Source organism: Nannospalax galili, unplaced genomic scaffold (genome assembly GCF_000622305.1).
Source record: "Nannospalax galili isolate Female #2095 unplaced genomic scaffold, S.galili_v1.0 scaffold960, whole genome shotgun sequence".
NCBI lineage: Eukaryota > Metazoa > Chordata > Mammalia > Rodentia > Spalacidae > Nannospalax > Nannospalax galili.
Genome location: NW_008348313.1, coordinates 1,495,232 through 1,516,337, shown reverse-complemented (window position 1 = coordinate 1,516,337; position 21,106 = coordinate 1,495,232). Strand labels below are relative to the sequence as shown.

Genomic DNA, 21,106 nt, shown 5'->3' with positions numbered 1-21,106 from the left:
CTCATAAAAAGCTAGCCTGGAGGCTGGAGAGATGGTTCAGTGGTTAAGAGCATTGGCTGCTCTTGCAGAGGACCCAGGTTCAAATCCCAGCACCCACATGGCAGCTAACAACCATTCTTAACTCCAGTTCCAGGGAATCTGATGCCCTCTTCTGGCTTCCACTGGCACTGCATGCACATGTTGCACTTATACACATGCGGGCAAAACATTCATATACATAAAAGAAATTTTAAAAAGATACCAAGGACTTGCTGGTCAATGAATGTAGCTGAGACTTGGGTGTCGGGCTTCAAAATATGGTAGACAGTGATAGAGGAAGACAGCTGATGTTGACCTCTGGCCTCCATATACACATGTACACATGTGTGCATGCACACACAACTTTGGAAAGTTGGGCATGGTCACATACAACCGTGATTCCAGCACTCGGGAGGTGGAGGCAGGAGGATCAGGAGTCCAAGGAACACCTTAGCTACATAAGGAGTTCAAGGCCAGCCTCGGGAGGCAGAGGCAGGCAGATCTCTGTGAGTTCAAGGCCAGCCTGGTCTACATGGTGAGCTCTAGGCCAGCTGGGGCAACAGGGAGACCTTGTCTCAACAAAGACAAAAAAGAAAAAAAGAAAAACAAAGAGAGAGAAAGAGGGGGAGGGAGAAAGAGAAAGGGGAGAGAGAGAGAGAGAGAGAGAGAGAGAGAGAGAGAGAGAGAGATGCCTGAATGGGGCAAGACACTAGCAGAGACTCAAGAATTCCAACAGTCAACAGCGTTTGCTGTGACTTCAGCTCACACAGACGCAATGCTCCTTATGTTTCGGGAGATTTCAAAGAACACTAAGCGATCTGCCACATCAGGCCTGGGCATCTATGGCCGGCCTTTCCCTTTTACTATTACAGATCTGAAAATTCTCACAAATAAGACTATAACCTTTGTTTAGAGTAAAAAGATATCTTCGCCCCCGTGTGCAACTCCGTGACCTGGAGTTCTCATTCATCAGCTGTAACCCTATCCCATGCACCTCAGGAAACTCCTATGACCTCGTTTACTAAAAAAAGAGAAAGGAAAAAGGGTGGAGGCTTTAAAACCCTCCTAACAGGGCAGGTGTGGTGGCACACGCCTTTAATCCCAGCACTCAGAGGCAGGTGAATCTCTGTTTGATGGAGGCCAGCCTGGTCTACCTAGCCAGTTTCAGGTCAGCTGGGGCTACAGGGAGACCGTGTCTCAAAAAACAAAACAAAAAAAGAAAATACTTAAGCAAGAGTGTTTAAGATTGGAAGCGTTCAGCCCTTCCTCTGAGCACCTCTATTTCTATTACAACCCATGGATAAATCTAACATAAATCCATATTAAAATTTCTCCCAGGGCTTTGGTGAACCGAGTTCAATCCCTGGAGTCCTTATAAAGAGGGAAGTAGTCAACTGTGCACGAAGTTCTCCTCTGATCTACACATGGGTACCATGGCAGAGTGCCCCCCATATCACATGAGTTCCCGTGAGGGTGGGAACACACACACAGACATTAATACATTTAAAATTTTGGTCCCGGAGCTGAGTATAGTGGTGAACACCTTTAATCCTAGCACTTGGGAGGCAGAGGCAGGTGGATCTCTCTGAGTTCAAGGCTAGCCTGATCTACATAGTGAGTTCCAGTTCAGCTGAGGCTCTAGCAAAACCCTGTCTCAAAAAGACCAAAAAAAAAAAAAGACCAAAAAAATGGGGGCCACAAGATGGCTCATTAGGTAAAGGTGCTTGCTGCCAAGCCTGATGACCCAAGTTTGATCCCTGAGACCCACAAGGAGAGAACTGACTCCTACAAGTTGTCCTTTGGCCCTCACATGCATGCTACACACTTGCATGTGCACACTCCATCTCAGGAGCCATCATCCCACTGTGGACAGCGCTACTGTGTGAGTGTGTGCGTGTGTGTGTGTGTGTGTGTGTGTGTGTGGTGTGTGTGTGCACATATGTCATGTGTGTATAAGCCTCCTTATGATTGTGTATGAGAGTGTGTGTGTGGTATGTGTATGTGGGAGGTGTGGTGTGAGCTTGTGCATGTATGTATGGAGTATGTATGCATGAGTGTGTGTGGAGTGTGTGTGTATATGTGTGTGTGGGTGCGTGTGGTGTGTATGTGTGTTTGTGTGTATAACTGTGTGTATATGTGCATGTGGAGGGTGTGGAGTGTGTATATGTATGGAGTGTGTGTGCATGAGTGTTTATGTGGTATATAAGTGTGTGTATATGTAGTGTGTGAAACCAGAGAACACCTCAGTTGTCTTCCTCAAGACCACTGTCCCCTTCTTTGAGTCAGGATTTCTCCCTGAACCTGGACTCACTGGGTAGATGAACCCCAGGGACCCTCCTGTCACCCTTTCCCAGTGCCGGGATTACAAATGTGCACCAGCAGTCCTGGCTTTTCTCCCCCTATGGCTTCTGGATTTGAATTCAGGTCCTTGTGTTTGCAAGGCAAGCACTTTACTGAGTTGTCTCGGCAGCCCAAGAATTTTGCTCTTCAATGAGCATGCTCAGACGGTCAGAAGTTCAATCCTTTCCACCCACCCTTGCCTTTCACAGATAACCAGTCCCAAGAAAACACAACCCACACTGTCAAACTTATTCCTCAGCAGAATGAGATGCCCAAACATTCAGACAGGAGCCCACAGATGTGCCACTTGATAAAACCCAAACAACCAGGATGCAGTGACACTAAAACAAGGCTGTCCCGAGGGCTGGGGGTGCAGCTCAGGGGGCAGAATGCTCACTTGGCATGCAGAAGGGTCCAATTCCTCAAACAGAAGCCAAGGGTGGTGGCATCCAACTTTAATTCCAGCACCCAGGAGGCAGAGGCAGGCAGATCTCTGTGAGATGAGAATAGTCTGGTCTATGTAGTAAGCTCCAGGCCAGCTGGGGTTACACAGAGACCCTGTCTCAAAAAAACAAAACCAGGGACTGGCAAGATGGCTCAGTGGTTAAGAGCACTGTCTGCTCTTGTAGAGGACCTGGATCCAGTTCCCAGCACCCACATGGCAGCTAACAACCATCCTAACTCCAGTTCCAGGAGATTCAATGTCCTCTTCTGACCTCCTCAGGCATTGCATAACCTAGGTACACTTACATACAATGCAGGTGATACATTCATACGCATAAAAAAGTAATAATAAATAAATAAAAAACCAAAACCCAAACAATTCTCAGAACGGCATTAGCCAGGCATAGTGGCACATGCCTGTCATCCCACAGTTCTGGAGGTGGAGGCAGGAGGATTCAAGGTCATCCTCAGCTACATAGTGAGTTTGAGGCCAGCCTGAGGTTACCTGAGACCCTGCCTTAAAAAAAATAGTTTAAAAAAGTAGTCCTGGGGCTGGAGAGATGGCTCAGCGGTTAAGAGCACTGTCTGCTCTTGCAGAGAACCTGGGTTTGAATCCCAGCACCCACATGGCTGCTCAGAACCATCAATAACTCCAGTTCCAGGGGATCCAACGACCTCTTCTGACTTCCGCGCACATTGCACAGCACGGTTGCACTTACATACATGCAGACAATACAGTCATACGCATAAAAATAACAAATATTTTTAAAATAGTCCTCTGTCCTCCACAGACGGTTCCTCCACTGTCTCACCCACTGACTGCATCTAACCTCTACTACCTCTTCTCGGTGAGTTCAGTCACAGCCCACACACCACCAGCCCATCGGCACCATCTCTGTCATGGCTTTTTTTTTTTTTTAATGTATATCAGGGTTTCGCCTGCCTGTATGTAAGTATACACGCAGAGGTCAGAAGAGGGCATTGGATCCCCTGGAACTGGAGTTATGGGTGGTTGTTAGCCGCCACATGGGTGCTGGTGATTGAACCCAGGGCCTCTGGAAGAGTAGCCAGGGCTCTTAACCGCTGAGCCAGCTCTCCAGCTTGGCTTTGAATTTCCCATCCTCCTGTCTCCATCTCCCAAGTGCTGGGACTACAGGCATGCACCACCATGACTGGTTTACAAAGTGCTGGGGATGGATGCATGCTAGGCTAGCGCTCTACCAACTGAGCTGCATCCCAGCCCCTCCCCCACTCTTCCCTCGCCCAGATTTCCTCCCCCTCCAGAGCAGTAGAGAGCACATGCAGTTGACTGTGATTGCAGCTTCCAGCCAGATTCCTGTTCCCCTCCATGTGACCTCTGTACAGCCAGCTCTAGTCTGTCACTTTCCTTTCCTGGTCAGTTGGGCCTGACCCACTGAGCCCATTTGGCGCTGAAGTTCACCTCTGTGAGTCAGGAGGTGCCTCATTCTCATGGGACATCCCAATCTAAGGCATATCTCAGTCAGGTGGGCATCCTGACCCTGGGTCTTACACTGGCAACAGGGATGGTCCACTGCCCACGTATCTCTTGGGTGAACATTGCATCTTTGGAAAGACCCTCAACGGCTCTCATGGCCTCTCTCCTCTCTGATATAATAAAAAATTGGGGGAGCCAGGGAGACGGCTTGGTGAGTAAAGTGCCTGCTGGGCAAATGTGAGGACCTGAGTTCAGATCCCCTGCACCCACATAAAAAGGCAGGTGCAGTGGTACAGCATGCATCTGTGACCCAAGTGCTGGGGTGAGGGGGCAGGAGGATCCCTGGGGCTCACTGACCACTCAGCATAGCCAACATGGTGAGCTCCAGGTTCAGTGAGAGACCCTGTCTCAGAAAATCAGAGCAATCAAGGTGGACACCTGATATCGACCTCTGGCCTCCGTGCACACATGGTGTACCTATATGCACACACATGCACACATGTGTACTGCACTCATACAAATACTCTTAAGTTTAAATTTTATAGGGGCTGGAGAGATGGCTCAGCCTTTAAGAGCACTGACTGCTCTTGCAGAGGACCCAGGTTTGATTCCCAGCACCTACATGGTGGCTACGAACCGTCCTTAACTTCCAGCTCCAGGGGAATCCGAAGCCCTCTTCTGACCTCCGTGGCACTGCACAAAACAGGTGCACTCACACACATGCAAGCAGTATACTCATACACATAAAATAAAAATAATAATAAATAAAATATTTTTTAAATTTTATTATCATTGAATGTGAAAGAGAGAGAGAAGAGAAAGAGTAGGTCAAAGGACAACTTTCAGGAGTAGGTTCTTTTCTGTTATGGAATTGGGAGCTCAAACTCAGGTGTCAGGTTACACAGCAAGCAGTTTTATAAGCCGTCTCACTGGCCTAAAAGTGTCACTTTATTCATTTATTAAATTTTTATTTGCTGCTATTATGTACACATGAGGGCATGTGTGGAGGTCAGAGGACAGCTGTGTGGGGTCAGTTTGTGTCCAACTGTATGTGCATTCCAGGGATCAAACCCAGATGGACCAGGCTTGCTCCGCAAGGACGTGCTAAGCCATCTTGCTGCCCCCCCCTTTTTTTCCACTTTACTTAATTTTTTAAAAAATTTATTTTTTTTATTTTATGTGTATGCGTGTATTGCCTGCATGTAGTAAGTGCACCCGTGTCGTGCAATGCCCGAGGAGGTCAGAAGAGGCTGTTGGATCCCCTGGGACTGGAGTTACGGACAGCTGTTAGTTGCCATGTGGGTGCTGGGATTCGAACCCGGGTCTTCTGCGAGAACGGTCAGTGCTCTTAACCGCTGAGCCATCTCTACAGACCCCTTGCTAGATTATCTTACCCTGACTGGTCTCCCCTAAACTTAATATGGACAACATGCATATGGGCCTTTGCTTTTTGCACATTCAAGTACCTGCGTTACTTCTGGCCTCTCCACTGTGAGCTGCTGCTCCACTTGACAGCTCACCTCCCACCTCCCCCCATGAACCTGAGCCTCTCCCTCTCCCCCTGAAGTGCTTTCCCTCCCACCCCCTCATCAGATGGACTTGCTCAGAGACTTGAGAAACAATTAAAAAGCCATCTCTCTCCTTCAGAGAACATCTTCCCTTACACAAGGTGGCTAGTGGGAACCTTGACACTCTTCAGGTATCTGTCCCCTTCCTCGTGGTTGACCTGTCCCAAATATGCGTAGGAATATGTGTAGAATTCAGAGGACAACTTGCAGGAGTCCATTCTCTCCTACTGTGTAGATCCTCAGGATCAAACTCAGATTGTCAGGTCTGGCAGCAAATGCCTTTACCCAATGAGCCATCTCACCATCTCACCGTCTTCTCCCACAGACAGCCTCATCCCCTTTTAGAAACAGGATTTCATGGGGGCTGAAGAGATGGCTCAGCAGTTAAGAGCACTGACTGCTCTTGCGGAGGACCCGCGTTTGAATCCCAGCATCCACATGGCAGCTAACAACTGTCCATAACTCCAGTTTCAGGGGCTCCAACACCCTCTTCTGATCTCCAAGGGCATTGCACGACCCTGGGACACTTACCCGCATACAGGCAAAACACTCATACACGTAAAGCAAACATAAATCAAAAACAAAAAAAAATTAAATTAAAAGAAAGAAAAAAATAAACAGGGTCTGAGGCTGGGCATGGTGGTACACACCTTTAATCCCAGCACTTGGGAGGCAGAGGCAGATTTGAAGACAAAGTTCGAGGACTGCCTGGTCTACAAAGGGAGCTCCAGGACAGCCACTGCTATATAGTGAGACTCTGTGTCAAATAAATAATAAATAAACAAGCAAAAAGGATTTCATGTAGCCCAGGCTGGCCTCAAACTTGATAAGTATCCCAGGATGACCTTAAACTTCTGATGCTCCTGCCTCTGCCTCCTGAGTGCTGGGATTGCAGACATGCTCCACAGTGTCAGGTTTATGCAGTGCTGGGATAGAATCCAGGGCTTCATGGGTGTCATGCAGCCACTCTACCCACTGAGTGACATCTCCCCCTGAGAACCCCCTTCTCTTCTCTTTGTCCTTCAGGCCATAGTAGCCCCCACTGTCTCCCCTAGTTCTTAGGAAAAACACGTGCCCTTTGCATTCAAAACTGCAGTTACAGGGTTAAGGGGAAAAGCTTTTTGGCTCTCTGTGTTTTTTTCGCTGCTGACTTTTCTTGCTAAGTTCCCTCCCAGTAATTATTGTGGCCAAATCTTGCTGGAATGCTGCCCTCTGTACCTCTTAGACTTGTGAGGTCAAAAAGTGCTGTAGAGGAGCCTTTTCAAAATCTCAAGTAGCAATAAAGTACACCAAGGGCTTGCAAGAGATGAGAGCCTTGTGTTCAGTTGTGTGGACAGGAACACTTGGGGTTGTCAGAGCCATAGAGGTGTCGGAGTTGCTCTCTGTCTCTCTCTTTCTCTGTCTCTCTGTCTCTCTCTCTCTCCTCTCTCTCTCTGTCTTTGAGACAAGGGCTCCCTTTCTAGCCCCAGCTGACCTGGAACTCCATCTCACAGAACTTCCATCTCACAGAAATCCACCTGCCTCTGCCTCCCAAGTGTGCCACCATGCCCAGCTAAGTCAATTCTGTTTTGACAAGTTTGTAAACTTATGTGTTATGTTGCTTTGTCTTATACTATATTTTATTTTCTATTATGCTTTATTTTATATTTTAGCCAGATGTGGTGGCGCAAGCCTTTAGTCCCAGCACTCAGGAGGCAGAGACGAGTGGATCTCTATGAGTTCAAGGCCAGCCTGGTCTACATAGTGAGTTCCAGGCCAGCTGGGGCTACAGGGAGACCCTGTCTCAAAAAGACGACTGTATGTGTGTGTGTGTGTGTATGTGTGTGTGTGTGTGTGTGTGTGTGTGAATGTGTGTACATGCACATGCCATGGTGTGGAAGTCTGCTGTCTCTTTCACCATGTGGGTTCCAGGGATCAAACTCAGGCCTTCAAGTCAAGGTTTCAGGGCCAGCACCTGTACATCTGATCCATCTCACCAGGCTCTCTCGCCCTCTCTGTTTTGTTTTGGGATTTTTTTTGTTTGTTTATTTTTCAAAACACAGAGATCCCCCTGCCTCTGCATCCTGAGTGCTGGTTAAAGGCCTGCACCACCACGCCCAGCTCAGCTCTTGTCTCTTGCTATTAGGAAAGGATTTGAGGGGCTGAAGAGATGCTCAGCAGTTAAGAGCAGGAGGATCTCTGTGAGGCATAGGCCAACTTGGTCTATATAGTGAGTTCCAGGTCAGCTGGAGCTACAGGGAGACCCTGTTTCCAAAACAAATCCCCAAATAAAACCAAAAAAATAAGGTCCAGTACTACTCCCAAGTCTGCATCCCCTCCCACAGCCCGGTCAGGGCTTTCTCCAGAAGCTCTCTTACTACAGACCCTCCTTATCTGTCTCACTGTGTGGTATCTTGAGGACAGCAGACCGAGTCACTGAGTTCCAGGATAAAGACAGCCCCAAGCCTGACCTTAGCCTTTCAGGGGTGTGCCCCCCCTCACATGAACCTGGGAGACTTGATGTATCTGAAAACCCTCCCACAGGTTAAGGGGCCACCGTCTGGATCAGACCTTATCAAACTCTGCCAACGTCTCCAGCTGCAGTCAAGGTACATGGGTCTGTCACAGAGGGTTCATCTGAGTACGGTTAGGCCAGTTCCACCCAAGAAGATCCTACAGCAGCTTCCTCCTGAGGACCTGGTGGAAATCTGTCAAACCTTCTGATGTCCCCAGGGGAAACCTCCAGACCACAGAGTAGCCAAGATTTTTTCTTTTACCTTCTATATTTTTGAGACAGCCCCAGCTGGCCTGGAACTAGCTATGTAGACCAGACTGGCCTCCAACTCACAGAGATCCACCTGCCTCTGCCTTCTGAGTGCTGGGATCAAAGGTGTGCGCCACCACACCCAGCTCTATGCTATAGTTTGGCAGGGGGTGTTTTGTTTTGTTTTTCTTTTTGAGACAGGGTCTCCCTATAGTCTTAGCTGTCTTGGAATTAGCTATGTACACCAGACTGGCCTCCAACTCACAGAGATCCACCTGCCTCTGCCTACCAAGTGTTGGGATTAAAGGTGGGTACCACCACACTGGCTAACTATTCTATAGTTTTGCAAGATCTCTCTTCAAGTCTCCAATGGCCCACAGCATCCAGCCTATCTCGGGGAATTCATTCTGTATACCTCCAGGGGAGACTCAGCAGATTCCTGGGCCATGATGTCCACCCCTGAAGTTGTAACCACTGTCTTGCTGTGCGCCACCATCGCTGGGCATCCCCTAACAGAGTATCTTCACACACATAGACTGACTACGGCTATTCAGTCATGTCAGGCATGACAGAACCCATGGTTACTTCTCGACCTTAACATTCATCAACCTTCCCTCTGGTGGAGTGGTGGAGGGCTAGCCTGGGGCTTCCCCACTTTACCCATTTTTCCATCCTAAGGAAGCAACCTCTCCCTCAGAAAAGCACCTTCTTTACCCCCACGGGGTCTGAGACATAGAAACTACCTGGAGACAATAATTCTCTCCAAATAACCATGGCTCTCTCTCCTCCAGAAGAAAAAAAAAAGGTGGGGCACGGTGGCGCACACCTTTAGTCCCAGCACTTGGGAGGCAGAGGCAGGCAGATCTCTGTGAGTTCAAGGCCAGCCTGGTCTACATAGTGAGTTCCAGGACAGCTGGGGCTACAGGGAGACCTTGTCTCAAAAAGACGAAGAAGAAGAAGAAGAGGAGGAGGAGGAGGAGGAGGAGGAGGAGAGGAGGAGGAGGAAAAAATTTTATGTGTATGAGTGTTATGCCTGCATGTATAAGTACAGTAATTTCAATACCCACAGAGGCCAGAAGAGGGCATTGGATCTTCTGGAACTGGGGTTACAGATGGTTGTCAGCCACCATGTGGGTGCTGGGAACTGAACCTGGGTCCTCTGCAAGAGCAGCCAGTGCTCTTAACTGCTGAACCATCTCTCCAGCCCCCTCCCCGTTTTTCTTGTGTGTGTTTTGTGTATGTAGGTCTAGGGAAGGTATCGTCCTCAATCACTCTCCACCTTATTTTTTTGAGTCAGGGTCTCTCAGTGAACCTGGAACTCACTGATTCAGATGGACAGCCTGGCCAATCAGCTCCTGACATCTGCTTGTATCCCCTTCCCCAGTACTGAGTTTAAGAATACGATGTTGGTTTGGGCGTGGTGGTGCACACCTGTAGTCCCAGTACTTGGGAGGCAGAGGCAGGTGGATCTCTGGGAGTTCAAGGCCAGCCTGGTCTACATAGTGAGTTCCAGGACAGCTGGGGCTACAGGGAGACACCGTCTCAAAAAGACAAAAAAAAAAAAAGCGATGTTGGAGTCCAGGCCCTGCTCAGGCCGTGGCAGCTCTGCCCCTTTCACAGACACCCACAGGCACTTACTAAGACACTATGAGTCCCTAGCCAACAGATACCGCCCCCCGACCAGTGCCAGGACCTCTCATCTGGGGAATGAGTTCACCAGGGTATGAAACCACCTCCATCCTCAGCAAACTATAAAAAGTCCCCACCTCTGCCACCGGGCCTCGGTTCCTCTTCAGAGCTCTGCCATGCTGATGCCTCTCTGCCTGTCCATGGCATTAATAATTTTAAAAATAAACTCCTTAGAGATGGCTCAGCAGTTAAGAGCACTGACTGCTCTTGCAGAAGACCTGAGTTTGATTCCCAGCACCCACATTGTGGCTACGAACCATCCTTAACTCCAGTTCCAGGGGAATCTGAAGCCCTCTTCTGACCTCCACAGTATTGCATGACACGGGTGCACTCACATACAGGCAGGCAATACCCTCATACATATAAAATAATAAATAAAATATTTTTATTTTTATTTTTTTATACTTACATTTTTGTAATTTTCATAAAATATGATTTGATGGTATTTAGATTCCTTCCCTTATTCCCACCTCCACTTAATGCCCCCATGGCCAACTTAATGTACTCTCTTATATATACAGTAGGGCCTACTGAGTCAAATTTGTGTACCCAAATGGCCTTTTGGTCTTTTTGAGATAGGGTCTCCTTGTAGCCCCAGCTGTCCTGGAACTCATTATGTAGACCAGGCTGGCCTTGAAAGCACAGAGATCCGCCTGCCTCTGTCTCCCAAGTGCTGGGATTAAAGGTGTGCACCACCACGCTAGCCCTATAAAATATTTTTTAAAAAAAGAAATAAAGAAAGAACACTGGCTGTTCTTGCAGAAGACCCAGGTTCGAGTCCTATCACCTACATGGCAGCTAACAACTGTCCATAACTCCAGTTCCAGGGGATGCGACAGCCTCTTCTGTCGTCCACAGGCATTGCAGGACACGGGTGCACTTACCTACATGCAGGCAACACGCATACACATAAAATAAAAAAAATAAAATATTTTTTAAAAGAAGAAAAGAAGGTCTGGCATGGTGGCACACGCCTTTAATCTCAGCACCCTAGAGGCAGACGCAGGCGGATCTCTGTGAGTTCAAGGCCAGCCTGGTCTACGTAGTGGTTCCAGGACAGCTGGGGCTACAGGGAGACCCTGTCTCAAGAAGACCCAAAAAAAAGAAGAAAGAAAAAAACAGATAATAAGAGAGAGGAAAACATAAGGATGGAGGAACCCCCAAGTGAGGAAAGCGATCTGCAAACTGACGATGAAGATGTCATTGAACCTGATGCCAATGCCCCTCAAGAAATGAGGGATAAAAATGTAGCGGTAACTGAGGTGAAAGGAGCGGGGGTGAGCTGCAGACCATGGACTTGTTCACAGTCGCCATCAAGCTGAATCTCCTTGGCCATTCTGTACAAGACAGCCGGTGTCTTCGTCAAATTACAGAAGCCAAATGTTGCCATCGGAGACTATGACAGAGCCACTGAAATGAGCCCTGATTCAGCTCAGCCTTACCAGCTGGCAGGGAACGCACACAGACTTCTGGACCACTGGGAAGAAGCTGCCCACGATCTTGTCTGTAAACTGGGTTGTGATGAGGGTGCTCCAGCAGTGCTGAAAGAAGTTCAACAGAGGGCTCAGAAAATTGCTGAACATTGGAGAAAGTGTGACAACATGAGGAGTGAGAGATAAAGGAGAGAACTGAGAGGGTCGAGAATGAGAGGAGCACGAGAGAGCCCAGAGGGAAGAGGCCGATCAGGAGCTCAGTTTGGCTCTTTCCCAGGTGGCTTTCCTAGGGGAATGGCTGGGATGGGGGGGGCATGCCTGGGATGGGGGCATGCCTGGGATGACAGGAATGCCTGGACTCAATGACAGTCCCAGTGGTCCAGAGGTTCTTGCAGCCATGCAAGATTCAGAAGTTATGGTGGCCTTCCAGGACATGGCAAATATGTCAAAATATCAGAGCAACCCGAAGGTTATGAATCTCATCAGTAAAGTGTCAGCCAAATTTGGAGGTCAAGCATAATGTCCATTTGACAAAGCTCTTGATGAAGGAAAAGGATCCACGTTCACTTAATGGATGTCGCAATAATCTAAAGCAGTATACCTCTGACCTTCTCATCAGGAGAGTGGGGTGCTTTGAAGACAAGCCACACCCTTCTGCAAATGCAGCCGAAGCATTTTAAAGTCGTTTGCCATTAGGGTGTTCATTCAGATAACATTTTCCTAACTAGGAATTACAAATTTTAAACACTTTTTCAACCTTAAAAGCAAATTTAAAGGGTGTTGTTAATTTTCACATTTTTTCTTTATTAATTCTTTTGAGGTTTTCCTCTGAAATACTGGGCAGGGAAGATGAGTATGAACAACTTACTGATCTCGAGTGAAATAAAGGTTGATTAGTGGGAAAACAACCCATTTAAGTTGATTCAGTTTGAGTTGGACATATGGTTACTAAAGCATTTTGTCTTTTTAAAATGTTTTATTTCAAGCTGGGCGTGGTGGCACACACCTTTAATCACAGCTTGGGAGGCAGAGGCTGGCAGATCTCTGTGAGTTTGAGGCCAGCCTGGTCTACATAATGAGTTCCAGGCAGCTGGAGCTACAGGAAGACTCTATCTCAAAAGGACCAAAAAAAAAAAAAAAAAGTTTTATTTCAAAATGATCTTTCCTTACAACTATTGGGACCACCAGAATTCCAGCCTGGCCTGGGTAGACTCTGGGAAGGCAGAGCTCTGGTGTCCACAGTCTTGCTGAGTCTCACTGTACAGAAGCCTTGTGCTCATTATGGTGAACCCTCACCCTGTGCTGAAGGGTGGTTTTATTTTCAAACATTGCTATGGAGTTGGATTACCCAGCTCTGCTATTGTCCAGTGTTTCAAATGTTTTATATCATTTCCACAAAAAATCATAAATAAAATATCAAAAAATAAACTCCTCATCTCCAGTAGTTTCTCTCAGTGTCCCTCTTGAATGCCCCCTCTTAAAATAGAAATGAAAAGCAACGTCCCCACAGCAGCAACCCTCCAGAGGCCTCTGCAGACAGCGTCCCTCTGCTGTTTCCACCAAGACTGTGGCCCTGTTTGTCTTATAAACTCTTCTGTCTCGGTGAATTCCTTCACAGCCTGCCTATCAGTGCTATCCCAGAAGTTGCAGAAATGTTTCCTAAATTTTGAAGTAAAAAAAAAAAAAAAGGACAAAGGGCTGACAAGATGGCTCAGTGGTAAAGGTGCTTGCTGTCATGCATGACAATCTGAGCTTGAGTCCCAGGAACCCATGGTGGAAGGAGAGAACTTACTCCCACAAGTTGTCCTCTGACTTCAATATAGGCAGGCACACACACAGAGACACACAGACACACACACATCAAATAAATTAAATTAAAATTTAAAGGAGGGGCTGGAGAGATGGCTCAGTGGTGAAGAACACTGACTGTTCTTGCAGAAGACCCAGGTTCAAATCCCAGCACCCATGTGGCAGCTAACAACTGTCCGTAACTCCAGTTCCAGGGGATCCAACAGCCTCTTCTGTCCTCCACGGGCATTGCATGACACGGGTGCACTTACCTACATGCAGGCAATACACACATACACATAAAACAAAAATAATAAAATATTTTTTAAAAACTTTAAAGGAATGAATAAGTAAAAGAAACAAGATGTAGAAAGTTATAAATATAAAATATATTTTTGGTAAAGAAAGTTAAGAGATGAAATACTTTTTTGTGTGTCTTTTTTTTTTTTTTGAGACAGGGTCTCCCTGTAGCCCCAGCTGTCCTGGAACTCACCTTGCCGGGCTAAGCCACCTTGCCTGGCTAAGAGATGAAATACTTTTTATGCTTTTAGATGTAAAAGAATTTGAGACACACAGGGAATGGTGGCACATGCCTTTTAATCCCAGCACTTAGGAAGCAGAGGCGGGGGAGCTCTGTGAGTTCAAGGCCAGCCTGGTCTCCATAGGGAGTTCCAGGACAGCTGGGGCTACAGGGAGACCCTGTCTCAAAAAAAAAAAAAAAAAAAAAAATTGAGACAGACTCTTACATGGCCCAGGCTGGCCTCTGATTCACTTGTAGCTGAGGGTAACATTGGGCTTCCAGTCTCCCTGCCCCACCTCCAAGTGCTGGGATTACAGAGTGCACCAGCATGCCCAGTTTATTCAGTGCTGGGAACCAAACCCAGAGCCTCGTGCACAGGCTAGGCAAGCACTACCAGCTGAGATAGCCCCAGCCCCTGAAAAAAATGTTAGATGACAAATTAGTCTTGTCCTAAAGTAATGGATTACTCCAAAATGGAAGGTGGAAGATGAAGACAGAACCAGAAACCTTTACTTCGTTATGTTCAGACAAGGTCTTGCTGTGCAACCCTGGCTGGCCTGGGACGTGATAGGTGGACCAGTCTGTCCTAAACACAAGGCTATCCTCTACCTCTGCATCACAAGTGCCATCACATCCACCCCCAAACCAGAAGCCTATGGATGTTGAAAATGGCCGTAAAAAGCATGATGGGGGGCTGGAGGACAGCTCAGTGGTTAAGAGCACTAACTGCTCTTGTAGAGGACCCGGGTTCAATTCCCAGCACCCACATGGCGGCTATGAACCGTCCTTGACTCCATTTCCAGGGGAATTCAAAGCCCTCTTCTGACCTCCGAGGCATTGCACGACACAGGTGCACTCACATACATGCAGGCAATACACTCATACACATAAAATAAAATTGTTTTAAAAAGCAGGATAGGCCAGGCCATGATGGCACACTCCTTTAATCCCAGCACTTGGGAGGCAGAAGCAGGTGGAGCTCTGTGAGATTGAGGCCAGCTTGGACTACATAGCAAATTCCAGGTCAGCTACAGGGAGACCCGGTCTCAAAAACAAAAACAAGAGCTGGAGAGATGGCTCAGCAGTTAAGACCGCTAGCTGCTCCTGCCGAGGACTCGGGATCAGTTCCCAGCACCCACAAAGCGGCTCCAGTAACCAACCACCTCTAACTCCAGTTCCAGGGAATCTGGCGCCCTCCTCTGCCCTCCTCCGTAATTGCATGTACACTTACACAAAACACACATAAACAATTAAAGACAAAAAAAAAAAAGTCAAAGAAAAAGTTAAAAAATACCAAAAACATTTTCTAAGAAAAAACCTTGGTAGGAATTTATTTTATCAGTCAATAGCTCCTGACATTGGGGAGAAACTGTAAGGCAGACACCCCACTTCAACTTTTTTTTTACATTCTTTTTCATATTTTATTTTATTTTATGTGTATGAGTATTGCCTGCATGTATGTGAGTGCACCCGTGTGTCGTGCAATACCGCGGAGGTCAGAAGAGGCCATCGGATCCCCTGGAACTGGAGTTAAGGACGATTGGTAGCCGCCATGTGGGTGCTGGGAACTGAACCTGGGTCGTCTGCAGGAGCAGCCAGTCCCGCCTGGATTGTTCGTTGGGCTGAGGACACCCACCCTGAATGTGGGTGGCACCATCCCCCAGGTTGGACCCAAAGCTGGGTGCCAGTGAAGGAAAGCCAGCTGAGTATCCTGGTGTCATATACACTGACCAAAACCAACCTGGGGAGGAAAGGGTTTACATGGCTTACACTCCAGATCACAGTCATCACTTCGGGAAATCAGGCCAAAAACTGAAGCAGGAACTGAAACAGTGGTCACGGAGGCACAGAATGCTGATTACTGGATTGCTTCTCCTAGCTTGCTCAGATAGATACCTTTCTTTTTTTTTTTTTAATTTTTGTTTTTGTCTTTTTGGGACAGGGTACCCCTGTAGCCCCAGTTGTCCGGGAACTCACTATGTAGACCAGGCTGGTCTCGAACTCACAGAGATCCGCCTGCCTCTGCCTCCTGAGTGCTGGGATTAAAGGCGTGCGCCACCACGCCCGGCTATAATAGCCACCATGTGAGTGCTGGGAATCGAACCTGGGTCCTCTGCAAGAGCAGTCAGTGCTCTTAACTGCTGAGCCATCTCTCCAGCCCCTCTTTTGTTAAATTTTTGTAATCAATTTTTTTTTTTGTCTTTTTGAGACAGGGTCTCCCTGTAGCCCCACCTGGCCTGGAACTCACTATGTAGACCAGGCTGGCCTTGAACTCACAGAGATCCTCCTGCCTCTGCCTCCCAAGTGCTGGGATTAAAGGTGTGTGCCACCACTCCCAGCATTTTTGGAATTTAAAAAAAAATATTTTATTATTTTTATATGTACGAGTGTATTGCCTGCATGTGTGTGAGTGCACCCATGTCTTGTAGTGCCACAGAGGTCAGAAGGCGGCTCTGGATCCCCTGGAACTGGAGTTATGGATGGTTGTTAGCCATCATGTGGGTGCTGGGAATCGAACCCAGGTCCTCTGCAAGAGCAGTCAGTGCTCTAACCGCTGAACATCTCTCCAGCCCACAATATAGTTTGATGGTATTTAGATCCTTTCCCTTCACCTTTCCCAATTTCCCCTGCACAATTAAAAAAAATATGTATATATATATAATATATAGAAATAATACAGCCTATAGAGTCTGATTTGTGTCACCAAATGTCCTTCCATGTGGGTCCACTGGCCCCCAAAGAGTCCCATCCCTGTAAGACACTGTCTCCCTCCCAGCAGCCATCCATTGCCAAAAGTTCCTTACACTGGTTGGGATTTCTTATCCACTTCCCCATGGATTTTCTCTCGTTTGAGCTTGCATAGGACTTGTTCATGCTGTCACCATTGCTGTGAGTTCCTAAGAGTAACTGACCAGCTGTCTAGAAGACTGTTTCCTGGTGGTCATCCACCCCCTCTGGCTCTTACAGTCTTTCCGGCTCCTCTTCTGCCACCGCCACAATCCCTGAGTCTTGGGAGGCAGAGGTTTGAAATAGGTGTTCTAGGTTTGAAATAGGTGTTCTAGTCTAGGCAGAGGTTTGAAATAGGTGTTCTAGTAAGCATTCTGCTGCCTCATGTTCTCAGCACATTGGCCTGTGGTGTGTTAATCACCAGATGTTGCATAAGGAAATGTCTCTGCTGAGAGTTGAGAGATGCATTCATCCTACGTCAAGGCTAATTTCCTTCCTTCCTTCCTTCCTTCCTCCCACCCTCCCTCTCCTTCCCTCCCTCCCTCCCTCCCCCTCCTTCCTTCCCTCCCTCCCTTCCTGTCCTTCCTTCCCTTTCTTGGGGGGGGGCCTTCTTTTTGAGACAGGGTCTCCCTATAACCCCCACTGGCCTGGAACTCACAGAGATCTGCCTGCACCACCACCCCAGTCTGGCCTGGGCTACCTAGGTCCAGACCCACCTGCTGGGGATGGCACCACCCACAGTGGGCTGGGCTCTCCTACATCAATCAGCCATCAAGAAAATGCCCCACAGACATGGCCACACACTGACTGATGGAGGAAATTTGTCATCTGAGGTACCCTCTTCCCAGATGACTCTATCTTGTGTTAAATTGACAAAACCCAATCAGCTCATTGAGCATAAGCAAACAGCAAAGATCTGTTTATTTCTCTGTACTCAAACCTGGAAGAAGAGTCAGTGCTCTTAACCGCTGAGCCATTTCTCCAGCCTCCATTTTTTGGCTTTTTAAAATAATGTCTAGGGGCTGGAGAGATGGCTCAACAGTTAAGAACACTGGTTGTTCTTGCAGAAGACCCGGGTTTGAATCCCAGCACCCACATGGCAGCTAACAACTGTCCGTAACTCCAGTTCCAGCGGATCCAACAGCCTCTTCTGTCCTCCGAGGGCATTACACAACACGGGTGCACTTACCAAATGCAGGCAGTACATGCGTACACATAAAATAAAAACGAATAAATAAAATATTTTTTAAATGTCTCAGGGGCTGGAGAGATGGCTCAGTGGTTAAGAACACTGGTTGTTCTTGCAGAAGACACAGGTTCAAATCCCAGCACCCACATGGCAACTAACAACAGTCTGTGACTCCAGTCCCAGGGGATCTGACAGCCTCTTCTGACCTTTGAGGACATTGTACGACATGGGTGCACTTACCTACATGCAAGCATGCAGGCAATACACTTATATACATAAAATAAAAATCATAAATAAATTTAAAAAAAAATGTCTCTTGGGACTGCAGAGATGGATCTGTGGTTAAGAGCACTGACTGCTCTTACAGAGGGCCTGGGTTTGAATCCCAGCACCCACATGGCAACTAACAACCGTCCATAACTCCAGTTCCAGGGGATCCAACACCATCTTCTGTCCTCCTCCAGCACTGCATGACATGGGTACAATTACATGCATGCAGGCAACACACTCATACACATAAAAATAATATTTTTAGAGAACACAATGCCATACAGGGCATGGTGGCACACGCCTTTAATCCCAGCACTCGGGAGGCAGAGGCAGGTGGATCTCTGTGAGTTCGAGACCACCCTGGTCTCCATAGTGAATCCAGGACAGCTGGGGCTACAGGGAGCAAAAAAAACAAAAAAAAAAAAAAAAAAAAAAAAAAAAAAAAACAAATAAGTGTGTGCCACCATGGCTGGTTTCAATAAACAAATTCTATTTTCATAACTCATGTTACCCGGAAAGAGAAATATCAACTGTTTCAGTCACATGTGCCTTTGGAAAAATAGGATCATAAAGTCCACAATCTAACATGTCATAAGGCCCTGTCTGCTGTTTCTGTATAACGGCCCAGGGGGTGGAAAGATGCCACGTTTCCTTAACTCGGTACAAAGGACAGGCCAATTCTGAGGAAAAGACAGAGAGATTTTACTCAGAGTCCCCTCTGTCCAGTCCAGGATAGAAATATCTTCTGGTATTTGCTGACACCTTCTCAGAACAGGTAGACCCAACCCCACCCAGACTGAAAGAACTCAGGAAGTTATTTTTTCAGATAAAACCTCTCCTTTGCAGGTTCTTCAAGACAAGGCTGCTAACACCTGTAAACTACTAGACTTAAAAATTCTCTTCAAACAAGAGAAAAAGACATCTTTTGTTATTCAATGTGTCCATGGGCATATGTACATGTAGACATCAGAGGGCGGTTTATGAGAGTCCGTTCTTGCCTTCCACATGTGGGTATGGAGGGTTGAACTCAGGCCTTCAGGCTTGGTTGCAAGTGCCTTTTTTGGCTGAACCATCATGCTGGCCTCTCGATTCCTGGGTAGGCAGGATCAATGTTCCTGTTGAACAGGGAAAAAGTTATACCAGATATATCTTTGGCCATCACCAGCCCTTAAGATTAAGGGGTCAGCGCTGGAGCAACGACTCAGCAGTTAAGAGCACAAACTGGTCTTCAAGAAGACCTGAGTTCAATTCCTAGCAACCATGTCGGGCAGCTCTCAGCTGCCTATAACTCCAGCTCCTGGGGATCCAATGCCTCTGGCTTCCGCAGGCACCTGCACTCACATGCACAGGCCCACACACAGACAGACACATATACACATAATTAAGAATAAAATTCAGGGCAGGGGAGATGGTTCAGAGGACCCGGGTTTGGTTCTGAGCACCAACGTGTCAGCTCACAACCTTTCATAACTCCAGTTTCAGGGGATCCAACACCCTCTCAGGCACTGCATGACACAGGTGCACTTACATACATGCAGGCAATACCCTCATTAAAACAAAATTAAAAAAAAAAAAAAACCATTAAGGGACCAAAGACTCAGAGGGAGAAGTCCAGGCAGGAGAGAAAAACAGGAAAAATTAAGGAAACGTGGGAGGGAAAGCAGGCTCCCCAGAGTCCCGGTGGTACTTCCTGTCAGCTTAGACCCAAGAATTCCAGTCCTGGTGGTGTGGATGCCTCTCAGCTGGGAGAGTACTTTCCTAACAAGCACAAGGCCCTGAGTTTGATCCCAGAACCACATAAACCCAGCATGGTGGCACGTGCCTGTAACTCCAGCACTTGGGAGGTAGAGGCAGGAGGAGTTCAGAACCAGCCTTGATTACATATTAGACCATGTTGAGAGAGAGAGAGAGAGAGAGAGAGAGAGAGAGAGAGAGAGAGAGAGAGAGGAAGAAAGGGAGGGAGAGCTTAGAGACAATACATACATACACACATAAATAAAAGTACACTAATTTGGAAAATTGTGTGTGGGTGTTTTGCCTGTAGAGGTCAGGAGGTATTGGATCCCCTGGAACTGAACTTATAGGCAGTTGTGTGTGAACTTATAGTTATGTGTGTGCTGGGAATCAAACCCCAGTCCTCTGCAAGAGCAGCCAGCACTGTTAACCACGGAACCATCTCTCCAGTCCCCCAAATAAATCAATTTTTTTCTTTTGATTTTTTGAAACAGGGTTTCCCTGTAGCCCCAGCTGGCCTGGAATTCCCTGCTTAGACCAGGCTGGTCTCCATCTCACAGAGATACAACCACTTCTACCTAGCAAGTCAAAATTTCAAAAAGAAACAATTCTATCATAGTAAAGTCTGAGATAAAGATTGCTGACACAGTAAAAGTTTTATATAGCGATATTTCAAATAAGAATGCTAAAATTGCAGCTAACCACGCTTAAGGCCTGCACATATGTGACCTTTAGTTAAACTAGTTTCCATCTGTATGCACCTGCAGTTTTCTGGGAATTTCACAAACAAGACTCTAAACTTCATGTGCAGTAGACAGATGTCTTAACTCCCCTGTGCAATCCCGTGACCCGCGCTTCCACTTTATCAGCTGTAACCCTACCCAGGCCTCTCAGGAAACACCCGATGAGCTCATTTACCAGAAAGGAAAAAAAGTCCCTCCAGAAATTGTTTGTACAGGACTGGAGAGGTGGCTTAGTGGGTAAAAGTGCTTGCTGAGCATGCCTGAGAACCTAAGTTCAACTCCTGGAACCCACATGGCAGAAGGGAGAGAAGCGACTCCCCCAAGTTGTCTTCTGATCTACACACAGACAGACAGACAGACACACACACACACACACTAAATACATGTAACAAAAATTAAAATTGGAAGCCAGGCGTGGTGGCAAGTCTTTAATCCCAGCACTCG

The 21,106-nt window shown here is 47.3% G+C and overlaps 1 pseudogene; it reads left to right on the top strand.

Annotated features, from left to right (window-relative positions):
- The first annotated feature begins 11,346 nt into the window (after positions 1-11,346).
- LOC103743755 lies at positions 11,347-12,211 on the top strand (annotated as a pseudogene).
- The last annotated feature ends 8,895 nt before the right edge of the window (positions 12,212-21,106 follow it).